This window comes from Triturus cristatus, chromosome 3_2 (assembly GCF_964204655.1).
Source record: "Triturus cristatus chromosome 3_2, aTriCri1.1, whole genome shotgun sequence".
Lineage (NCBI taxonomy): Eukaryota > Metazoa > Chordata > Amphibia > Caudata > Salamandridae > Triturus > Triturus cristatus.
This window is the reverse complement of record NC_140584.1, coordinates 997,106,917-997,132,656: the sequence shown is the minus strand read 5'-3', so window position 1 is coordinate 997,132,656 and position 25,740 is coordinate 997,106,917. Positions and strand designations below refer to the sequence as shown.

Here is a 25,740-nt window from a genome sequence, read left to right as displayed (position 1 = left end):
TGGACCCCTCGGACTTTGCCAACTACCGCCCGATCTCACTACTCCCATGGGTCAGTAAAATCGCGGAGAAACACATCAATCTCCAACTGGTCAACTACCTGGAAAGCAATCTGCTATTAGACCCTACACAGACAGGATTCAGGCCAAAGCATGGAACAGAGTCTGCCCTCCTTATGGTCGTCGAGGAGTCCAGAAAAATCATCGATCAAGGAGGATCAGTGGCAGTGGTCCTTCTTGATCTCAGTGCGGCGTTTGATACGGTCAGTCATAACACCTTACTGAACCGTATGGCAAGCGTCGGCATTGCGGATAAGGCATGGCTCTGGATAAAATCCTTCCTAGGTGACAGGTCATTCCAGGTGTTTGACGCACAAACCGTCTCCTCCAGCATACCGATGAAGTGTGGAGTCCCCCAGGGATCCTCTTTAAGCCCTGCGCTTTTTAATATCTATATGAGGCCACTGGCTGACGTAGTTCGTCCGTATGGAGTTAAGATCATTTCCTATGCGGACGACACACAGCTGGTGGTCTCCTTAGCGCAGGAAGCCCAACCTTCTCCATCGGGGGGTCTGACCAAATGTCTGGAGGAGGTGAAGTCCTGGATGACGCTATCCTCACTGAAGTTGAATGGGGACAAGACTGAGCTCATGCTACTAGGCCCGACTGACCCGACCCTCTTCAAATCACTATGGCCCACCTGTCTAGGCCCCCCCCCGGCCCCAAAAGATAACATCAAAAGCCTAGGGGTGTGGCTAGACAAGAACCTTACCCTCAACACCCAGGCCACAAAGCTCTCCGCCACCTGCTTTGGACTTCTTCGAACATTGAAGAAGGTCCTACCCCTGCTCCCAATGGAGGCCAAACAAACAGCTATTCAGGGCTTAATACAATCACGCCTGGACTCAAACAACGTCCTCTACCTAGGAGCCCCGGAGTACTCTTTAAACAGGTTGCAACTGGTGCAGAACTGTGCGGCCCGCACCTTACTGCAAATCCCACGAAGAGCCTCAGTTAGAGAGGCACTGACTAGCCTTCATTGGCTACCAGTGCGAAAAAGAGTGACCTTTAAGGCAATGTGCATTGCCCACCAGGCCTTCTGGGACTCGGGTCCAAAACTCTTGCGTAGCCTAGTCAGCCAATACCATCCGGGCCGTGAACTACGTTCCAGCCAGGCCTTCATGGCAACAATCCCCAGAATCAAGAGATCTAGAGCAGGTGGAAGAATGTTCACCCTTAACGCCTCAAAAATCTGGAACACCCTCCCCCCTACCCTGAGATCGAATCCGAACCTTGCCTCTTTCCGCAAGCAATTAAAAACCCATCTATTCAAATCCCCGTAATCTTCTCAGCCCCCCCAGCTTCTTCCTAGTCTCTGATAGTCTCATTACACCCTGCTGGTTCCCCTAGCGCTTGGACGCCTCAGGGCAGCAATCGCGCTGTACAAATGTATTTTCATTATTTTCATTCATTTTCATTCACTCCAGTATCAGCCTTAGAGGCAGTTACAAAAACGAGCATTCCAAATGCAAAAGCTTTACATCCAAGATGGACACAATGGGTTAATTCTCTTGCTGCAACAGATGTTGAATGTGTTTTTGATCCTGATTTAAAAACACAAGCATTCCTACAATATGAACATGAATGTCCTATGCCAACTGAGATTCTTCCTCTCGATCAGTACAAATGTATAATTTATACTGACGGATCAACACAACCCGCTACAGGGAGTAAGCAAGCTTACAGTGCAGCATGCGTAATCGTTAAAGGTCGCATGCAAGATGGTATCTTCAGACCTAAGGTCACTAAAATTCAATCTTGAGGAGATTGTACAGCTCAGCGAGTTGAATTACAAGCATTCAAACTGGCACTCGAAAATACGGATCACGAATTCCCCACACTTATAGTGTGCGATTCCTTTTACTGTGTTCAGTCATGTAATGTATATTTACCGTATTGGCTTCAAAACGGACTCAAAGATGCAGAAGGTGGCACAATAAAGCATAAAACGCTTTGGGAACAAGTAGTTCAGTTGCAAAACGGGCTACAAAATACTCACGTGAGACACACGCTGAGTCATCAACGTGATGGCGTTCACGTTGCAGGGAATTCATTGGCTGATGAAGCTGCGATGGGGGCTGTGCAAACGCCTTCCATAGCTGTGATCACTCGTTCAAAAACAAAAATAGACAGTGAGATATTGTTGGCTGTAAATGCTTCAAGCAAAGGCAGTGGTACGGAGTTACCGAAAACATTTCCACTCAAGTACTCTTATGTAATTGATGTGAAGAACGTTCCCTTTGCTCGAATCCCTGGAGTGGAGGATAGGGTAATTCCAAACAAGGAGCGTAGAGCAGCTTTGATTTATGAAGCACATCTTGGGGAGGGTCTGTCACACCAGGGGATCTAAAAAACCAATATTAGCTTTAAAAGAGATGTACTGGTGGCCTGGAACGAATACACTTATTCACATCTTCATCAATAACTGCATAGGCTGCAATAGACAGCGTGGTGCAGAATGCCACTAGACACCAGACTACGAAGTAGCCTGCCCAGTACAGACACCATTGTTAGACAGCATTAGACTATTTACGTGCAGGTGTCCATTTGGACCAATGCAATCCCATATACACTACCTCAAGGTTCCTATGGATGTGGCCTCAGCGCTCGGCTGACGCTCGAACTGTTATAAAAGATTTGCGAGTCTTTATCGGCACATACGCAATTGGCACACTACATTCTGACCAGCGCCCTGCGTTTAGCTCTCAGGCTTACAAAGAAGCCATGGCCAGTTTGGGCGAGCATTGCGGTATTCCTCTCCGTTTCATCCTGAGGGAAATTCTGTTGTGGAAAGGAAAAGCCGGGACATTAAGCAGTCAGTCTATAACAGCTAGTGTATTAGGTTCGGGTGATGGGTGGGTCAAACATCTTTATGGGTTCCAACGCTCATTAAACAATTTGCCAAGAAGTTCTCTATTTGGGACAAGAATGTGGGTTCCTGATCTTGAATGTAAAGGCACAGTGGTAGAAAATAAGCCCTTTGATATCAAAGATCATTTGGCTGTTTTACAGGATCTAAATAAATTAAGAACGAAACAAAGCAACGTGTTCCTGAAGCCAACCACCACTGGGGAAAAACCAGTCATCCCAGCAAGGCCTGTCTGAATCCCAAAGCTTGGGGATCTAGTCAGAGAGAAGATTGCGGACAAGAAGGAATTTGGGCCTTCTTACAGACAACCGGTACCTGTCCTAGCTAACCACGGAACAAGAACAGTACTTCTGCCAACCCTTGCTGGAAGAAAGGAGAAAAGATTAGTGTCAATCGACCTCATCAAGCCACACTATGTGGCAGGGCCAGACTTGGAACCAAAACCGGCCCTGGCAAAGTGCTCAGCCGGCACACCTGGGGCTTGGGGGTGCCCCCGAGCTCTTTGCCAGTCCGGCCCTGCTATGTGGCCAATACTAAACAGTAGGCCTCGTGGACGCCGACCTAGTAGCAAACGCATTCCTCTTGATACTATCCAAGAGGTTCAGACTGAAAGGCTCATCACAATTGAGAATTCAGCAGTAATAGATGAAGGACTATGCAACCATGCTATGGAACTCATCCCTCTTGAAACTCAAATAACAGTTCGTCCAGACACACCTGTCTACACCAATGTAACACGTAATCAACTGGTTCCAGCGATTTCAACGAATCCTGATGCAATTTCAACAATTGACCGAACTGCTTCTGGCTACTTCATTAACTTTGATATGTTTCCTGAGGATCCAAGTGAGCCCGAAACGATGTCAGCCCAAAAAACTTCCAAAGAACAAATACAACATTTTTTTTTCATTTTCTGAAAGAGACATATCTGGTTTCACCATGGATTGATCTATGGATTATTTCTGGAATATTTTTCTTTCTGCTTTGGCTAGCTTTAGTAATGACTATTAGCGTGCTCTTGAATGGCAGATATATTCATTTGGACACTGAAAGTAAACATGTGAACTTACTTTTAAAACCACACAAATCATCCCATCGTGAAGCAAGAGACTTGTCAGCAGTGAACATCACAGTCGTTCCTATAAAAGATGGTATAGTTTGGGACAAAACCGATTATGATATATTCGGCCCATCAGAACTTTTGAAGATTCCACACTTATTTAAAATTTCATTAAGTGACTTATTACCTCTAGTACCTATTCTGATGATTGGGACATAGAGACTTTTAATAACATGATGTCTGATCTAGAAAGGTCTGCTGCATTTTCTAACAATGAAAAATTGGAGGGTTCATCAGACTATGAACAGCTTTTTGTTATAACCACTAGGGTCATCATTTCTTGCATAGATCTGTAACACCTAGAAGTGTGTTTATGAATGACACTGTGCAACAAACATCTTGCCTTGGATTAGCCAAGATCAAGGATATGAACACGCCTTCTGTGCCAACACCTGCAAGTAATAGTACTTCACAGGAAGCGGTCACAGTAGACACCATACTACAACTCAACAAATCAGACCCTGAATGGGAAAATTGGTTGCTCTGGCCCACAGACACAAACATCTGTCAAGAAAGATTCCTGAATAGAATACAGGGTTTTACTATCAATAGGCCAGACCCACGTGTTCAAAGACTGCATCCAGGGGTAGTAACAACATACAGTGTAGGAAAATTGTGCCTTGACTGGTTACAGAAATCTACTCTCGAGGATGTGAAACAACACTTATCTTTACTTAAAGAAGGCGCAGACCTTAGGGATTTCTTGCTAGGACCAAGAAGACTGTGTCAAAAACGTTTCATATATGCCGGCATCGATGCTGCTTATAATGAAATATGGAAGGTTACACAAGCAGAAGCCGCAGGAAGAATACAAGAAATTGATCGTATTAATTTAGAGAAATCTCTCGCTGTGGTCGAAAATGGGTTAACGACTCTGTCATCCAGGATATATTCACTGGGCAACATTTTATCCTCTGCTATTGGCATACTGGAACAAGATTTAGCCGTGTTGCAACAAGGCCAAACTCAATTATGTTCTATTATGTTATTAGGCTGGACGCTACAAAACTTGCGTGCAGGCTCTGTGCCTTGGCGTTTCATCAACACGTCGTCTCTGTTTACAGAATACAATCTCACTGATAAACAGATCGAACTGGCACAAAGGGGAGCAAAGTATACAGTGCTGAGAATTGAAAAACTGGAAAAATTGCCATTTACGGAAGCAGAAAAAACAGCTACAGAATGGATCCTTCATGGCCAAATAATTCTGCCTGTTACAACTTTCCATTTTCAGTATTGCCTCAAACAAATGCAAGCAGGAAAATATGAAAGGTTGGGTAAAGAATACATTAAGACATCCTGGGATTTACCTTACACACACAGAGGTTGGAGTGGGGGTTGTGAAGTGTTTATTAGCGGTACACACTGTGAAAATGCACTGAGCGGGTCACTCATTTGTCGGGATATTAGTTTACACAGGGCTTGTAACGGTTCTGTGGCAAACCTGTCCTGCCACCTGCAGGGTACACCAGCTGCTGTGAATAATCCAACGTTTGGCCAACTTTTGAATGGGAGTTACCCCGTGTTGAATGATCAGAGTTGCTGTGGCATGCTGCCAGGAATCCCAGATCTGGTAACGGTTAGTGCCAGAGTCACTTGCTGTATGCAAGTATTGTTCCCCCAAATAGACACAGTCAGGGAGTCGCCTTTATTGCCTTCATTGAATGTTTCTTCTATACGATTTGATACTTTAAGCAGAATGAAGGCCATGCTTTAACAACAAACCGTGCCTTTGACCTCGGCCAAAGAAACCTATGATCTACAAATTGCAAGGACTTCGGCTGAGATACAGGCTTTAATAAGTACAAACTGCCCTATACATTTCGTAGAAATGATGGGACGTACCTTAAACATGTCTGATATGAGTGGCATTGTACATGTATTTAAGAGCATATGTTAGGGACTGTTAACACCTTTTCAGGCAGTCCTCGGAATCATTCCAAACTTTATGCACTCGGTGTTTGGTGGTCTGCCACTAATTCTAGCACTTGTTGCAGGAATACTATTTTTATTCCTACTACTACGCTATGGCAAGCCAATCCACCGGCGTCACTCCCAGCAACTTGGAGAAAGCTCTCCTAGAATGGAAGTGTCGTGAGAGCATAGTACAACTTTTGGGCTTACCTCGTCTACGAGAATTAAATACAACATGGTTTCTGTCATTCAGACCAATCTGGCAAGATTGCATCTTACCTGTTTTACGCTGCCTGCTTTGGGGTGAAGTATGCATGCTAGATAGCTGTCTAACACTCCCATCAGTCATGCCAACGGATATCGATACTCTGCTGGACCCGATAACGGCCCATGCTCTGCGTTGTCCCCAGAGGCTACCAATCTTGATGACGGCATTCGTTGAGTTCTCACAGACGCAACATGCTACTGCTGAGGTACGTGATGGATCAACAGGCACACAGGTAACATCGGAATCGAACATTGCTACTGACGATGCTTAACATCTATGTGCAGTTAATCTTCTAAACGAGGTATTCCAACTGTCACCGACAACGGTAGACGATCTTTTGTCTACAGGAGTAGAGGATTTCATGTTTTCACCAGACCCTTCCACTGACTTTGATTCGACTCACAGTGTACCAGGGATGCTATGAATTTGGCCTCAATATTTTCAAAACAGAACATAAAACTTGGAACGCTTCCCAGAATTGACTTTTTTTTCTCTAAGTTTGAAAATACATGGCAATTCGATTCAGTCTGCTTACAGTAGAACTATTCATAGAGAACAGACTTCTTTGAACACTTCCAGGGATACATTGTCACCTTTATTCACCACAATTTCATTTATGTACCATGACATGAGATGGAGTTTGAAATTTTCCTATATATGAACCATTTCATCGTATGTATATATTCATGTTCGTTCATCTAGCATCTTTTGTAAACATATGCTTAAAATGAACAATTGCTTTTTTATGTCCAGCACATTTGCATTTCATGTCTAGCGAATGTTTTTTTTATAACAAAGACTTATTTTAGTATGCTTTTACAAATGTTTTTAGCAACATGTGGTACTCAATTTTAAGGTTTAGCATTTTATTGTGTAGAATTTAGTACAATCGTTCATTTGAAAATGGAGTGGGTGTTGTAGTCCGCTTTAGTTGTCCGTATATAGGTTTTCCTGATACATGTCCTTATATAGGCACAAATTGCATTACCCATATATAGGCATAGGATCCCAGTCCTTATTTAGACATTAGCCATGCTATCCAAATACAGGCATGGTCACCTACATCCGTCCACCCCAAAGTCACAACGAGTTCTTAGAAAACAGCCCCTTAAGCTGTTGGGAGTTTCCCTAGCCCAGGATTATTGATTTCTCCAAGAACTCATTTATTATGCATGAACCGCTATACCCTAAGGGTTCATTTATGACGTTTTCCTCTGCCTGACTTTACGTCAATGCAAACATTCCTAAACACCTTCCAGGTATAAATATACCTTCCCTTACCATGGCTAGCCACGGCTCGGCTTCAATACTTATACTGCTCGCCACAGCGACAAGCAAGCAGGAGACCTCGACTTGGAGGAGCCCGTGTCCCGGCCTGATGCACTGACAAGACGCTGTTGCTGGAGCGGGTTATGCAAAATTTTGTATACCCACCCCATTTTGCATGTCATTTTATTAATTAGATTAATTAATTAATTATAATTGTACTAATGGTTTGGAGTGATATGAAAATAACTAACCAACCTTATTAATGACCGAAATACACGTGGGATTTGCATCTGCATGGCCTAATTAATTACGTGAATTAAATTCCTTACGCATACTAATGATAGATAAATAGAATGTTGCATGATTTATGTTGCTTTAGTGATGTAATTGTGATTTGTGCTTTATTTTGTAAGTGTAACCCGCAATGAGTGTTGCTTTTGCTAGTAAATACATACACATATGGGTATTAGCGAGGGAATAACATTTTAATAGTCATTTCTATGTATTAATTACGTTTTTGTGTTTCTTTGCTTAAGTTGACCTTTTGGAGTGGCCACAAAATGGCTGACAGCCCCATCTGATGAATTGACTCCATTACGAAAGTCTCTGGGTAAAGTGAGCATGCGTCGCCGCTAGCAACAGTGGCCTCTACGCGACCCTAACTCGACTGTGCCCCTCAAGGACGCTCTGGGCTGCAAGCCAGATGCCCTGAAAGAAACAATAAAAAGATACTTTGGACCGGGAAAATTATGAACTACATCTAAAGAGACATTTAGCGCATGGGAACCCTGTTGAACAAATTTAACTGACCAATCAGAGACATTTAAAAATAATATTCGATACTTTTGGAATGTGATTTTACTATAAATTATGATAGAATAGAGAGCTGTTGAGCGCGCTTTTCGATTTCCTGATGATATGCTGACGGAGAGGACGGTGACACTGCAGGACAGCTGTTAGCCTAAATCTCTGACGGACTGAATTAATGCCCAAATTCCTGATGAACTTAACCTGCTAAGCTGATGGGCATAGAATTGCGAGACTACCAGATTTGACATAGAGGACGACTTTAGCCAGAATAGGTAAATATGCATGGCAACTTGATCAAATGAATGATTTAATCTGCAATATTAATATAAATTTGGAGTTCAACATCTACAGAAATGAGTCGGGTTGTTTATTCATTGAAATGTGTTAATGTAAAGGTTAATTAGAGAATTAGGACTTCACTAAAACTACAACTAACAGATCCGTCCCGGTTGGGAGGATAATACCAAATGTAGAATCTAGGGCCTAATGAGTATGAGAAGGGTTTGTAGGTTTATTGCTCATTAGGGTAAAGTGGTATCTTCCTCCCTCATTATTCAGCGCTTGGAAGGATAATCGCCTCTTGCACGGATTGATGGTAAGTGTGTGTTGGTGTTATGGGCCCCACCAGCGAATGTATGGATAGTGAGTGTGTGTGAGATCATTTAGTTACAACTTATGTGCTGTACTTAAACTGATACTAACCATTAGGTCATGTTTTGTAGATTGTAGTTTTTTACTAGGTCCTGAAGAATCGCAATCAATGTACTAGAAGCGAGAAACATGTTGACCACACCATTTGCACTCTAGCCCTGGTTCACTCCAGGAAACCATAGTCCCCATGAGCACCGGCTATTCTTGATTTTACTTGTGGCAGAGGACCACCAGAATAAAAATTGCTTTCCGGTAACTTAGGCCACATTTTATCCTCACCCACACTATCTACTCTGTCCTGGCCCCTCACCCCCACTTCACCCATAGGCAGTTGGACAAAAGATCTCCGATAAAGAGCCCCTCTTTGAGGTGAGCCCGTTGGGCATTGCACCGCCTGCCCAACGAGGAGCATTGCCGATGATGAAGCATGACACTCGCAAGGGTGTGTGAGGCCATTATATCCAAGAAATTGGATACTCAGGGGTTGTCCTCCATTGAGCACTAACCCTGTTTCCCTAGTGATCTTTTCCTCCTTCCTTCCTCAAGGAACAGCCCAGTCATCTCCTTTTGTTGCCATCATTTAGTCCGTGGCAGCTGGGAGGGATTTTGTATTCCGCGCTGGATCAGTTTTTCTGGTAGCAGTATGATGGTTTGTTATTGTTTGGTCTAAGTGATTATTGCTTGTACATTGCTTATTGATTTGGTTATTGATTGGTATTGATCTATGTACTAACACTCTATGTTGAGTTACGTTGGGTTTAATGTTGTTGGCACGGCTTCTGGGAAGTAGGAAGTCGGAAGTTTGTAACGGTTCCGTAGTAGAGCAGAGGTAAGCGCTGCTCTCGGGAAAGACGGAATTGTGGTTGCCCTGTAGGTACACAGGGGAAACGTGTGACAATTGAAGTTGCACGGCGCATTGTCTGGGTTCGATTCGGTGACATCGTCGTGTGTTGCCATTAGAGATGTTTTCTGTGTGGGAGAAGTGTGTATGATAGCGAAGGTTACCTGTGAAGTTCTGGTCTTAGGTACCAGGGATCCAACTGGCATTCCGATAACGCTTATCACTGGAAAGGTAATAGGTACTCTCTGAGCTTGTTAGAAGGACAAAGGAGAGGTAAGCGCTGCTTTGTTAACGTATGTCATAATTCTGTAGTAGGACAGACTGTTCGCTGTTCTCGGGAAAGACAGGATTCTGTGTGAATGTACTACATTTTCTGGTATGAACGAGTGCGAATGCAAAGGCACTTGGGTTGATTGCGAAACTCTAGGTTTATTTCTCAGGAGCATTGGGTCTCCAACTATGTGTCTTAAATACTAGAGAAACAATTAGCTAATGCTTGTTAGAAGGGTGAAGTAGAGGGATGTGCTACTTTATCAACGGAAGTAATGATTCTGTAGTAGGGCAGAGGTAAGCGCTGCTCTCGGGAAAGACGGAATTCTCGTGAGAAAGGTCTTTTTGCTGTTCTTTGGTTAGCAAAGCGGACAATAGAGATGTTTCTATGTTGTTACTAACAGAAGTGTAGAAATTGAAACAAAAACTTACTGAGCGGATTTGTAAAGGAGAGGTAGACAGAAGCAGGAGCAGGAGCTGCCGCAGCGGCTGCTGACGTCAGAACGACCGCGCTGGGATTGGACAGTCCGTCAGAATTGTGAAACGCCCTGGATTGGTGCGCTAGTGTACACCGCGCTAGGATTGGAGAGGAAACAGGGTGACGTAGACGCTCCTTATTGGTGCGTTAGTGTGAGTCACGCTAGGATTCGAGGACTGTGACAGTGACGTGGACGCTCTGAATAGGTGCGTTAGTGTGAAGTCGCGCTGTGATTGGATAGATTAGCGGTACAGTTGTAAAGAGGGACTAGCGTTGCGCGAAAGACAAGAAAATGTATTACGACCCACCAGAGAAGGAGAAGAAGACCTGGTTAGGGAGAATTAAGAAGTGGTCTAAGAAAGACAAACCAGTTAAGACTAGGTAAGGACAGTTACTTCCTCCACCGAAAACCCCTGCATCCTTTATGATTGCGAAATATGGGTATCATATTTGTATTTGGTTGGATAACTGGGTGAGATGCACCAAGGATGACGGAGTACTAGCTTTTCCAGAGCATGGTTCATTTAATTTGGCTGTTTTAAGAAACTTAAGGGAAAGAATGACGAATTTAGAGCCAAGACCTAGACCGACACAGTTTGAGGCTTTGACCGAATGGTAAGACGAGATGCATGAACGAGAAAGAAACAGAAGTGGTAGAAGATATAGGTACTGGTTTGGAAGACCACACGGACATGAAACGCATAGTGATCGAATGAAAAGATGGCGAGATGCGAGCATGACTGAGGGTGTGTTCCCTGTAAGAACTGTAGGAGAGAATGAAGGTCGAAAGTGTGCGGAAAAAAGACATAATTTGGAGTCGAGAGGGTATGGAGCGAATGAGTCTGAGGATGATGTTCTTGATGATATGTTTTATAAAAATCCACCACCGTATAGATCAGAACCAGAAATGTTAACTCCAAGTGCCCCTATGAGAGAAACAGTGCAAATTATAAAATCAGAAACAGAATACCTAAGCTTGAGTAAAAACAGTGGTACCGGGGAAGTAGAAAAGAGATCAGAAGGAAGAACAGATGGATAAAATTCTGCAGAATTAGCAAAAACAACCCTGGAATTAACTGAGAAAATAAGAGAATTGACCAAGAATTTAGAAGCAGTAACTGTTCCAGTAACGATAGGTCCAGTAATGCCTATTTTTGAAAAACAAAAGGACAGTGAGCATTGTTTGACAGTCCCTTACAGAAATAGTAACCCTGTAGAACAACCAAGAATGAGACAGAATGAGAATCCATGGAGACAGACTATGAGTGTAATGGAACCAAATTTTACAAATAATCCATTTGTAGATCAGAATTGTGCAGAGAGACGCATGACAATGATAGAGACAGTGTCAGAAACACAAAATGATTTTGGACCCGGAAGTGTAGAAAAACCAGTAGGACCATCAACAGACGAGCTAAGTGAATGGTTGAGAAGCTTGCAGAAGAAAGACAAAGAATTCCAATCAATTGACGTAGCTAAGTTGCGAATGGTACTGGAAGAATTAATCGTAGGGACTATCCCGACAGAAAAATTGAAAACCTATCAGGATGAAGAATTATTATTCTTGTGCAAAAGTGTGACCTGGAGAGCGAAACACTTGCATGAAAGGTTAGAAGAGGTAGCAAATGAAATGGGCATTGATATTGAAAAGGTAAAAGCCTTGCAGAAACCATATCGAGTAGAATTCACTGAAAAGGACATTGAGAACATGAACACCACAGGATGAATAGGTCAAATTAAGGACATAATCATTTTGCAGAGAAAATGGGGAGACGTGGATAAATGGAGAAGCAGGTGGTATAGAAAACGCGATGATGTCTTAGATAAGACATTTTCAGCCTTTCCTGTAAGAGAAAAGGAGAAGGTAGTGACTGAGTGCACTATGAGAGAGATTCCAGGAGGAGGATATGTGCATGTTCCATGGACAAGACAGGACATTTTGTCATTTACGAATGACTTCCCTCGACTACGCAAAAAGCCAGTCGAGTGGTACAGACAGGTAGACAGATTTGTAAAATTGTCAAAGGTATTATGGATTGATTTGAATAGTCTGTTTGACATAATAGTACCAGCAGGTTTATGGTCAGAGTGTAAATTAATGATAAACTGGCCAACCAAGGAATATCCAAGGGATCCTAAAACAGGAGCACCAGACCCCGAGGTAATGAACAGACTGGATGAAAATTGATCGAACACACCAGGAAAGTAAAGAGTCAGTACATGCGTACTATGAGAGGCTAATACAAGCTTTTAAGCAGTTTAGTGGAGACGAGAATCTGAGTGAAAAGGATTTGAGCCATTTTGTATACAGATTTGTATATGGTCTACGACCAAAAATTGGTGATATGATTAAACAGCATACGGTAGATTGGCAAAACAAGAAAATAGATGAAGTATTGAGACATGCTAAATACTTCAGTGATGAAATTGAAGCAAAACAGCGAAAGTTAAAGGAGAAGGCAATGTGGGCACAGGTAAAGGTAGCCGAGAGACAGGAAGCACAATTGGTGGAACAAGCAGGGACCAAGCCAAAATTTAAATAATGGGAAGTACAAAGGGAACATTGAAGAAGCTAAAAAGAAATTTCTGTGTCATAATTGCGGCAGGATAGGGCATTGGAAATCCGAGTGTAAATTTCCCCCGAGTACTAACAATGAAAATCCATCATTGAACCCACAGGTGCAGCATGAGGTAAGTGGTCAACTGCAGCAACAGCAGCAAGTTGTTTCCCCACAGAATCAGGTGCCAAAGCCGCCTTTCCCACAGAGCAGAAACAGAGCAGAAACACACAGAAGTATAGTAGTGAATCGGGATTCTACAATGAAGAACAGGTAAATAAACTGCTGCGCGCTAGCGCTGTCTCGCAGTATTGGCTGCAACGTGATGAGAGTGACGCAGAAGAGAGCTATTGACGGTGCCGAAGGGAGGAAGAAGAGTGCGTACTTGGCGCAACTCTAGAAGTAGACCAGACAGGACCTTTTGTAGATGGGAGAGTTAATGATGAAAATATTACTTTCCTAGTGGATACTGGTGCTACTCGATAAACTGTTAGATCAGCTGATGTTAAGAATCTTCCTCTCTCGGATGAAACGATTCAAGTAGTTGGTGTGTCCAACAGGCAAATTAAGACCTATCTTACAGAACCAGTGTGACACCAGTCCTGTGAATTTATTAGGTAGGGACGTGTTGTGCAAAATGAATTGCACTATATTTTGTACTCCGGATGGAATAGCTTTTGAAACACCAGATGATGATGTATTGTATAAGATGACCCTAGCTAACAGAGAAAGTGAAGTTACTGAAACATATGCTGTATTCAACCCTGACGAATTACCAAAAGAACTGAGAAACTCTGTAAAAGCAGAGGTTTGGGATTTCACTGGAGAAGATGTAGGATTGATGAGAAATGTAGATCCAGTTAAAATAACTGTAAAAGAAGGAGTAACGTATCCAAATGTTCCACAATACAGATTGACACCTGAAATAATTGAAGGTGCAACTCCTATAATAGAGAAAATGATTAGACAAGGAATCTTGAGAGAAATAATGAGTAGTCCATGTAATTCACCGATAATGGGACTGAAAAAAGCCTAATGGAAATTTAGGATAGTGCAAGATTTGAGAAAGGTGAACAAAATTGTGGTATCATGTTGTCCCATTGTACCAAATCCATCAGTGATTTTGTATCAGATTCCCCATAATGCAGAATGGTACACAGTAATTGATCTGTGTCATGCTTTCTTTTCCATCCCATTGCACCATGACAGTCAGCAAATTTTTGCATTTCGGTTTGGTGAGCGTATTTTGGCATGGTGCCGAATCCCACAGTGGTATACAGAGAGCCCCTCAATATTCAATCAGTTGTTAAAGAGATCTTTGGAGAGTCTAGAAATGCCAGAAAATTCTGTACTGGTACAATATATTGACGACCTTTTGGTGGCGTCAAAAACACGTGAAGCCTGTGAGGCAGATACAATAGCCTTGCTGAATCATTTGGCAGATGGAAGACTTAAAGTGTCACCTGCAAAACTACAGTTTTGTAAAAAGGAAGTGCAGTATCTGGGACACAACATTGAGAAAGGACTAAGGAAAATAACCATAGACAGAATCAGAATAATAAAAGGAATGAGAGCTCCCATGACTCAAAGAGAAGAAAGAATGTTTTTGGGAATGGTAGGGTACTGCCGTCAGTGGATAGGGAACTTCTCCTTGATTACAAAGCCTTTGGTGCGATTGACGAGAAGTGATGTAAAAGATCCGCTTGAATTAAGCAGAGAAGAATTGGCAGCATTTAGACAATTGAGAGATGGTTTGTGTGAAGCACTTGCATTAGGCATGCCTGACTATGAGAAAGAATTTGAGTTGTATTGCAGTGAGAGAAATGGATGTGCACTTTCTGTGTTGACCCAGAAACATGGAAAATTGAGAAGACCAATTGCATATTTTTCATCAATGCTAGATCCAGTGGCTGTAGGTTTACCTGGATGTCTGAAAGCAGTGGCTGCAACATGTCGGAGTTTGGAGCAGAGTAGAGGAATTGTGATAGGATATCCATTGAAAGTGTTTGTACCCCATGATGTAGCAATTCTGTTGACAAGAAGTCGTACTCAGTATATGACACACAGTCGGCTGACTAAGTATGAAAAGGTCATATTGGGTGCAACTAATGTGAGTCTTGCAAGATGCGTGAATGTAAATCCAGCAACATTGTTGCCTGATAATGAGATTGTGGAGGTAAGAGATTAAGTTGATCATGATTGTCTGGATGTACTTGATTTCTGTACCAATCCACGACCAGACATAAAAGATGTTCCTTTGCCAGAAAGTGATTTTGTGATGTTCGTTGATGGGTCATGTTTAAGAACAGATGAAGGAGTGCTGAGTGCAGCGTATGCAGTATGCACAGTTGCAGAAGTAATTGAAGCCTCATATTTGAAAGGAGTGAACTCAGCCCAGGTAGCTGAACTTGTGGCTTTGACTAGAGCATGCAAGATTGGGAAAAGTGTGAGAGTGACTGTGATAACTGACAGCCAGTATGGCTTTGAAGTCGTCCATGACTTTGGCCAACTATGGCTACAGAGAGGTTTCCTGACCTCGAGTGGAACTCCCATTAAGAATGCAGAAGTGCTTGAGGTGATACAGCTGCCTAAACAATTGGCTGTTGTAAAATGTGCTGCACATAGTCAAGGTGGTGATTATATTGCCACTGGGAACAGGTATGCAAATGACATGGCGCAGTATTGTGCACGAAATCAGAATTCGGTCAATCGGGCTAAGGAAAGAGAAATGTCTTCTTGCTCATTGATGTTCACTAACATTGTGGGAACTTGGGAAGAGGTAAAACAATTGCAGGATGAGGCAGGTGATGAGGAAATGAGACAGGATGTGCCCCAAGGGAAAAGGATCATGTGTGGGTCTATCGAGATGGAAGACCAGTTATGCCTGATAGCATGATGTCTACCATGGCACGGATGTATCATGGCCAGGGACATATTGGACGGGATGCTATGATCAGGTCATTTAAACAGACCTGGTACAATGCAAAATTCAGACTTGTGGCAGAGAGTCTTTGTCAGAGATGCTTAATATGTCAGCAGTACAATCCTGGCAGAAAGATAGTAGTGAGTCTGTGAACAATAGGTCGAGAAGGAGGGCCTTTCACCAGAATACAAGTAGATTTCATTGAGATGCCTCCCTGTAACAGACTGAGGTATGTTTTGGTAGTGGTCTGCCTATTCTCCTGGTGGGTGGAAGCATTCCCAACAAGAAGAAATGATGGGTTGACAGTAGCCAAGCTACTGTTGAGAGAATTCATCCCCAGGTTCGGGTTCCCAGTGACAATTGAGTCAGACCTAGGAGGACATTTCCATAATGAGATTGTAGGATTAATTTGTGAAGCATTGAATGTACGACAAAAACTACATTGCGCTTACCGACCAGAGGCTTCTGGTGTGGTTGAACAGATGAATGGTACTATCAAAAATAGAATAGGGAAAATGTGTTTGGCCACAGGTATGAAATGGCCTGATGTCTTGCCTCTTGTACTCATGACAATCAGGGCCATTCCAGACAGAACTACGGGATTGAGTCCTCATGAAATAATCATGGGACGTGCAATGAGACATGTGTTTATACCAGTCAACAAGCTGATGACAATTTCTGATGACATGGTGTTGGAATACTGTAAAGGCCTGGCTGACGCAGTTCATTCTGTGTTTCATCAGGTTGGACCAGATGCCACCACACTTGAAAAGAAGCAAGCCCATGATCTGAGCCCAGGTGATTGGGTAAGGATAAAAGTCCACAGAAGAAGAAATTGTCTGGTTCCAAGGTGGGGAAAACCAAGACAAGTCATTTTGACCACGACCACAGCTGTGAAGTGTGCTGGACTGAAAAACTGGATCCATGCCAGTCATACATTGAGAATTCCAAATCCAGTGGACAGCACAGGAAAAGAGTACTTTGATGAATCAGAATCAAGCACTGAAAAAGATGACGAAGGGTCAAAGACACAAGGAAACTCTGAAAGGGGGAAACAGAACAAAGATCAGCTTTAGTCCCCAGAAGTGTCGCTCTGAGAAGAAGATTGCAGATTTCCGAATCTAGTGATTCCGGAAACGAGCAAGAAGCACAGGGTTCCAAGAAAGAACACAGGAAGAAAAGAGGAAAGAGTACTGGAGACGCAACAAAAGAAATTCGTGGAAAGGAAGTACCAGATGAGAGACTGAGAGAAATTCCACCTGAAGTAACACATCTAAGTGAACAAGGGACAGGTACAGAGAGAGAGTGACAGATTTCTGCGGAAGACCCCCGAGGAGGTATAGGGAACTGCAACATCGAGTTAGGTGAAGGGACAAGTAGCCAGCAGGAAGATTGCGTGCCGGAGACCTGAGGAGGGACAGAAGTAGGGAAAACAAAACAAGTGGTGGAAGAAGAAGTTGTTGAAAAGACAAAGCAAGTTGAGACAGAGTCTGAAGAGAGTGAAAATGAAATACTTGAAGGTCGAGTTCTAAGAAAGAGAGCTTGGAGGAATGAAAAGAATGACAAAGGAAGTAAAGTAAAAAGAGTTGCAAGAGATGATGTTTGGCCCAATAAAATAAGGAAACTGCGATACAGACTGACACAAGTAAATTCACCAAGAGCAGAACAGGTGAATGAAGTGACCAGTCAAGAAAAATCAAAAGAAGACGAATTAACTGAAGACAAAGAGAGTAGAAGAACAAGGAAACCTAACCAGAAGTATAAGTCACCAGAATGGACGTACGTGGCTCTGCCTGAACAGGGAGAAGAGGCAGATAGTCAAGGAAATCCAGAGGAGGCTGTACTGAAAGTGGTTGAGGATGAAATAGAATCAGAAATCCTGAGAGTTCTCTTGTCCGAAATTGGAGAAGAAGAAGCGGAAGTTCAGGAAAATCCATATTTGGAAGACGAGAGGAGAGTGAAGAACGATGAGATGCCAAACTGAATAAGTTAAGAAAACTATTGATGAAGAAAACAAAATATTGAATTCAAAATAGTGACTGGTAGAACCAAAAAGGTGTTAGAACCTTTGGTTAGAAAACTAGTTGTGAAGTGAAAGAGGCTAAGTCAAAAGACACGGTCCATTTTAACAAGATGGCTAACATAGAAAGTAGTAAAGGCAGATGTACATTCATGAAAAGATGGTGTAAAATGTGTTGTTGTTGTACAGGATTATTAATGCTTTTATGGAGCATCCTTGCTCTTGTCATTTCTTTTAAGGCTACTATAGACACATTAGAAGGACATAGTGAGAATAAAACTAATATAGGGAAGATTCCAAAAGTAGTTTCAACTAGAATAGATCAAAATTATTTGCATAAAGACAGGTCAATAACAGATTTTTCTAATAATGTGTTTTCAAAATTATTGTATGAATATGTAAAGACAATGGACGTACGGGACTGCTACATATGTATGCAGTTACCTGCATCTGTTTCTGAGGGAGTGACATATCATCACCTTCCAGCAACGTATGGTATAACATGTAGTGTAATAGCTAGTTTATCTTATGAGACAGGGAAATTAGAATATTATTTTTCAGATGTAGATAACATTTTTGCGCAAGTGCCTATTTTATAACAAATTGAACAAAGTGAAGCCTGCTAAGGTATTAGGTGAATTTTTCTTAGAAACTAATGAACTAACATTAGAGTATATTTTTAGAAACAATTTAACATGTAGTTTGAAAAAGGAGGAAAAGACATTCCTAGACATGGTTGAGGAAAGGAGATTGAAAATGCAAAAGAAAGCAGCAGAAGGGAAAGTGGAGAAAACAATCTGGGATATAGAGAAAGAAAAACATTTGAAAGGAGAAGCTAGTCCAACTATAGCTTTAGATTGGCCTCAGAAAGGGAAATTTTGCATTCGAAGGAATCAAACTGCGTATGATAATTATTTTTTAGGTAATAGTGAGTGCCATGATACATATCGAATAATGGGTGGATGGGGATTCAAAGGTGGAAGAGGTCCAGTCTTTCCTGGATTATATTTTATTTGTGGGAACAGGGCATATTATCGTTTGCCAGACCATTGGTATGGCACATGTTACGTAGGCCTGGTCTTTCTAAAAATCTTTCATATGGATAGAGGAGAAGATGGTGTACATAGCTTAAGTAATCATTTAGCTAGGACCAAGAGAGAATCTTGGGCAGAAATTGTAGGTGATATTTTTCAGGCATTGATACCAGCAGTGGGAATAACTCTGAATGCAAACAAAATTAGAAAATTGTCAACTGTAGTGGATCGCTTGTCAACAAGCACCGCTGGAGGATTTTTATTGGTTAATACTGAAATGGTTGCCATGCGTGCTATGGAAATGCAAAATCGACTTGCCCTTGATATTTTATTGGCAAAAGAGGGTGGAGTCTGTGGAATGCTGAAAGTTCAACATCGTTGTACTTACATTCCTGACGAAAGCAAAGATCTGAAAACTTATATTAAGAATATTACTGAATTGCATGATGAACTTGCACCACTGGAGGTTGAACGTGTTTGGGATAGAATTGGAAAGAAAATAGCTGCTATTAAGAATTTCTTAGTAATAATAGTACCTATAAGTACACTTATAGGTAAAATATTATTTCCATTAACATGTGTAATCTGCATAGTTTTAATGATAAGATTATGTTGTATGTGCTGTAGAAACAAGAAAAATAAGAAAAGAATAAAAAGAGAAAATTCAAAAAGAAAAGATAAGAAACAAGATAGAGATAACATTAGAAGAATGGAAGGAGAGTATTTATAAAACTGCAAAAAGAGAAGAAATGGGTGAAACTGAATTATGATTATGAGCAAGAAAACATTTTAAAGATTCCGTAAAGACAGAACAAAATTTTGGGTGGTGTGGTGATAAAATCACCAAAGGGGGGATTGCTGGAGCGGGTTATGCAAAATGTTGTATACCCACCCCATTTTGCATGTCATTTTATTAATTAGATTAATTAATTAATTATAATCGTACTAATGGTTTGGAGTGATATGAAAATAACTAGCCAACCTTATTAATGACCGAAATACACGTGGGATTTGCATCTGCATGGCCTAATTAATCATGTGAATTAAATTCCGTACGCATACTAATGATAGATAAATAGAATGTTGCATGATATATGTTGCTTTAGTGATGTAATTGTGATTTGTGCTTTATTTTGTAAGTATAACCCGCAATGAGTGTTGCTTTTGCTAGATAAATACATACACATATGGGTATTAGCGAGGGAATAACATTTTAATAGTCATTTCTATGTATTAATTACGTTTTTGTGTTTCTTTGCTTAAGTTGACCTTTTGGAGTGGCCACAAAATGGCTGACATCCCCATCTGATGAATTGACTCCATTACGAAAGTCTCTGGGTGAAGTGCGCATGCGTCACCGCTAGCAACAGTGGCCTCTACGCGACCCTAACTCGACTGTGCCCCTCAAGGACGCTCTGGGCTGCAAGCCAGATGCCCTGAAAGAAACAATAAAAACATACTTTGGACCGGGAAAATTATGAACTACATCTAAAGAGACATTTAGCGCATGGGAACCCTGTTGAACAAATTTAACTGACCAATCAGAGACATTTAAAAATAATATTCGATACTTTTGGAATGTGATTTTACTATAAATTATGATAGAATAGAGAGGTGTTGAGCGCGCTTTTCGATTTCCTGATGATATGCTGACGGAGAGGACGGTGACACTGCAGGACAGCTGTTAGCCTAAATCTCTCACGGACTGAATTAATGCCCGAATTCCTGATGAACTTAACCTGCTAAGCTGATGGGCATAGAATTGCGAGACTACCAGATTTGACATAGAGGACGACTTTAGCCAGAATAGGTAACTATGAATGGCAACTTGATCAAATGAATGATTTAATCTGCAATATTAATATAAATTTGGATTTGAACATCTACAGAAATGAGTCGGGTTGTTTATTCATTGAAATGTGTTAATGTAAAGGTTAATTAGAGAATTAGGATTTCACTAAAACTACAACTAACAGATCCGTCCCGGTTGGGAGGCTAATACCAAATGTGGAATCTAGGGCCTAATGAGTATGAGAAGGGTTTGTAGGTTTATTGCTCATTAGAGTAAAGTGGTATCTTCCTCCCTCATTTTTCAGCGCTTGGAAGGATAATCGCCTCTTGCACGGATTGATGGTAAGTGTGTGTTGGTGTTATGGGCCCCACCAGCGAAAGTATGGATAGTGAGTGTGTGTGAGATCATTTAGTCCGTGGCAGCTGGGAGGGATTTTGTATTCCGCGCTGCATCACTGTCATCCCTGCTCGCAGAGAATCCAGATTCCAGTGTTCTGACTCCCTTCGCGAGGTGTTAGAGTTCGAGAACCGGATAGAGATTCCAACCTCTCTCGTTCTTAAGGTATGAGCTGACTAGAACCTAGAGGGACTCTTGGCATACAAACTTGGCATACAAACTCAGTATACCAGATTATAGCATACAGAACCTATTTCTTACCTTGTCCTACACTTAAGTACACTGGGGTAGAATTAGTTAGAGAACGCATCGTATGAGTACTCGCATTTTTAGCCTATGTTATTTGTGTATATGAATATGTGTCATAGCTAAAAGATAATGCTAGCGCAGTATTATTTCTTGTGACTGTTTGCGCTGTACATAATATATCTTGCATACTGTCTTGTGATTGTAACAGCACATATCTCTTGCACGAGAAATAAGACTGTTCAATAAATCCTTTTACTGAAACACCTGTCTACTCTTTCTGTGTAAGCTCTGCAGAAACTAAGCATGCACGATTAGCTGAGTGAAACTGTTATCTATTGTTTCCACGATTCTGAGAGTGTTCAGATTCTAAAGGGAAACAAAGTTGTCATGTTTATGCGGTTGCCAGAAACTACTCCCTTCTTGTTTCACAAGGAGTTTCTAGTGGTCTCTGAGTTAGCTGGCACACAAAGTAATTAAGTTTAATATACTTGATAGTGGCATACTGACCTCAGTCCTATGCCAAAACTATAGTGTATATTATTCCAATGCGCAGAGCCTATTAGGGAAATAGGAACTACACTACAGCAATTCACTTCTTGCTGGCCTCCCCAAATCCCACCTTTCCCCTCTTAAATCCGTTCTCCATTCAGCAGCTCGTTTTATATTTGGGGCCAAAAGAAGTGGCCACATCACTCCCATTTTGTCTTCTCTTCGATGGCTTTCCATTGAGGCAAGATCAATCTACAAGACTGCCTGTATCACCCACAAAGCCTTGCACACTTCCTCCCCTCGATACCTGGCGAATAAACTGAACATTTCTGAAGGCTCTAGACCGTCTTATAATGCGGAAAATTTACTGCTTGAGCCCCCCACCTTCAAAAGGGAAAGATCGATGGCTCAATCCTTCTCAGGCAATGCGGTGGGAATCTGGAACTCGCTAAATCCACTACTACGTACCACCACCTCTACCCAGACCTTTAAAACCGACCTCTGATCTCTTCCAAAGACACTTCCAGAACTAATACACCACTTTTCATGTCCCTAAAGGAAGTTTTTTCATTATTGTAAATTTTTAATTTATGCCTGTACAATCTTCATCTTATTGTGTTTTTTGTGTGACTGCCATCTATTGTTTTATTCTACCTTTTCTTGTTTCTCGTTTGTTTCTGTAACGTGTAAATATGTAATATTCTCCGCATGTAACCTACTTGGTTCTATTGTAAAGCGCTCTGACACCTTTGGGTAAAGTCCGTGCTATATAAAAATGCATTAACTAAAATTAAAAATTAATAAAAATGATACAGTTATTTGGTGTTTGACATATGAGGGGAACTTCTCATTAGGGTGAGTATATATTACTACGAACGCTATTGCCGCCCCCTCGCAGCAAACGCATTGAGAAGCAGAGGGGTGGGCAGGAACTGTTGCCGCCCCCAAAACTCGTGCCGCCCGGACCTTAGCTACGCCACTGTTTGGGCTTTTCTCCTGAAAATAATTATCAAGCATGTTGGTGTAACTAGGGCAATGAACGCACAGCGCTGGGAACAATATGCGTAATGACATGAAGTGAGGTTAGCCTCGCCCACTTCTCATTTAGCCTAACTTTAGCCTACCCAAGTTTCCCTCAAGTGCGAGTATTTCTTTGAATCTGGGATTCTATGTCAGGACCGGAGGCTCCGATTATGCTTCTCATTTTCTTTACTAAAAACTCAGCAGCCAATCAGAAAGTAGAAAAAACACAATATGTACTACAATACCCATAAACCTAGTGGGTATCACGTAACAACCATAGAGTAGTCCCCTATCAATGGAGCACAAGAGAAAACTACATCCTCTTTCTTTGCTGCTCCGCAGCCAGTTAAGTGTTTTTTCACCTTTTCTTAATGTATGCATGCTTCGTTTGCTTAGCTTGCTTAACGTTATTTCCTTACACTTGGCTTGGTTGTAGGGCTGTTGTGCGCGCTGCTCGCACTGCCGTCTTACCCTCTGCGCATTTTCGGCGCTGCCGCCTGCATCGGCCCGTGTTTTATCGCATTGTGTTTCCTTCGTTGCTTACAGGTGCCGCTCCGTTTTTCAGGGCACCGCTTGTGTGGGAGCGCTATCGCCTCCCGGTTACGGGCGTTTTCTGCCCGCATAACCTCATTAGTGGAGTGGGAGACGGGGAGCAAGGACGCTTCACTTCAAGATGGAGGGGATTCATCTTCTTCGGGATCTTCTTCAGGAAGGGGACTGGATGGTCCGCCTAGATCTGAAAGATGCTTATCTGTCAGTACCCATTTACCGTCCTCATCGTCGTTTTCTTCAATTCCAATGGCAGGGAATGTGGTACAGTACAAAGTCCTTCCTTTCGGCCTCTTGTCAGCACCTTGGTGCTTCACGAAGCTTCTGAGGCCTGTAGTCGAGTTTCTTCGTGCCAGGGGCGTTCGCCTCATCATTTATCTGGACGACATTCTCATCATGGGTCAGTGTCCTCGTCTTGTTTTGCAACATCTTGCCTGGACCACGGATCTCTTCCAGAATCTGGGTTTCTTTATCAATGCTCAAAAATCAATGTTGATTCCAGCTCAGTTGGTGGAGTTTCTGGGCTTTCTAGTCGACTCCCTCACTTGTCAACTCCTCTTACCCCAGCAGAAGATCAGATCGATCAAGAGAGAGTTGAGGTTGATTTTGAACAAGCAGACTGTGTCCTTGAGGTCTGTAGCCCGGGTCGTAGGGTTGTTAGCTTCGTCTATACAAGCGATCTTTCCGGGTCCCCTTCATTACCGAGCGCTTCAACGCCTCAAAATCCGCCATCTCCAGAAAGGCCTCAGGTATTCCGATCAGATCCCTCTTTCAGAGGAGGCGAGGTGGGAGATGTTGTGGTGGCTGGAACATATGGAGTCGTGGAACGGTCGAGCCCTATTCGGCACCACTCCGGAGGTAGTGATCGAATCCGATGCCAGTCGGTGGGGTTGGGGAGCCCGATGCGGTCAAGTTTCCACTGGCGGCCGTTGGTCTCCAGAGGAGTTGAATCTTCACATCAATTGCCTGGAGCTTCTGGCGGGCTCCTTTGCGATTCATTGCCTCTCACCCCGCCAGACAAATTGTTGCATCCTTCTCCGCATGGACAACGTGTCGGCGGTTCGGTATGTCAACAAGTTGGGTGGGACTCGGTCCCGTCTTCTGGCAGAGATTGCCAAAGACTTCTGGCACTTTTGCCTTCAGAACAGTCTCTTTGTAGTAGCGGAGTATTTTCCAGGGTGCAGCAACCAAGTTGCGGATTGGAATTCCAGACATCTCCGAGATTTCAGCAATTGGCGGCTTCATCCTCGAATGTTCCGATTGTTGAACAAGATGTGGGGCCCTTGTCGGATCGATCTGTTTGCTTCCCGTCTCAACAAACAAATTCCGGAGTTCTTCAGCTGGCGTCCGGATCCGGAGGCTCTGGCCACGGATGCTTTTCTGCAAGTATGGCCTCCAGTGCTTTGTTATGCGTTCCCTCCATTTGTAATGATTCCAAGAGTCCTAGCCCGAACCAAATGTTATCGCTCGGAATTGATTCTGATCACTCCTCTTTGGAGGGCTCAAGCGTGGTTCCCAGTACTTCTAGAAATGTTATGTGCGGTTCCGGTTCTTCTTCCCCTTCGGTGGAATCTGTTGTTAGACCCTCTCCAATCCCCACATCCGTTGATAACCTCAGGTCAACTACGGCTGGTTGCTTGGCGAATTTCGGGGATCGTTGGAAAGTCCCAGGCCTTTCATCAGACGCTACCAGATTTATCAATGAGGCTTGGTTGCCCAACACACACAAACGTTATGCTACAGCATGGAAACGATGGTGTGATTGATGCTCTTCACGGAATGTGGATCCCGCTGCAGCAGATATCTCCTTGGCAGTGATCTTTCTAGCATCCTTAGCCGCTTCAGGTCTAGTTCATCGCACGGTCAATAATTTTCAATCAGCCATCTCGGCAGGTCATGTGGCCATTGATGGCAAACCACTTGGTGATCATCCTTTAGTGTGCAAATTACTTAGGGGTATCCGGTTGGTAAAACCTCTGTGTCCTAAATATTCTGAGCTCTGGGATGTCTCCATTATCTTACGCTTCTTGGATTCATGGCCTTTAAATCCAGGTTTGTCTTGCAAACAACTTTCTGCCAAGCTAGCTATGTTACTTTGTTTGGCATCATGTAAGCGCGTTTCTGATATCCGCGCCCTCGATCTGGCGGGTCGTAGATTCT

At 42.6% G+C, this 25,740-nt stretch overlaps 1 long non-coding RNA gene across 1 annotated transcript in view; it reads right to left on the bottom strand.

Annotated features, from left to right (window-relative positions):
* The window catches only part of LOC146858975 (uncharacterized), a 294,899-nt gene that overhangs the window by 268,292 nt on the left and 867 nt on the right, over nucleotides 1–25,740 (bottom strand). The gene's annotated exons all lie outside the window — the stretch shown is intronic.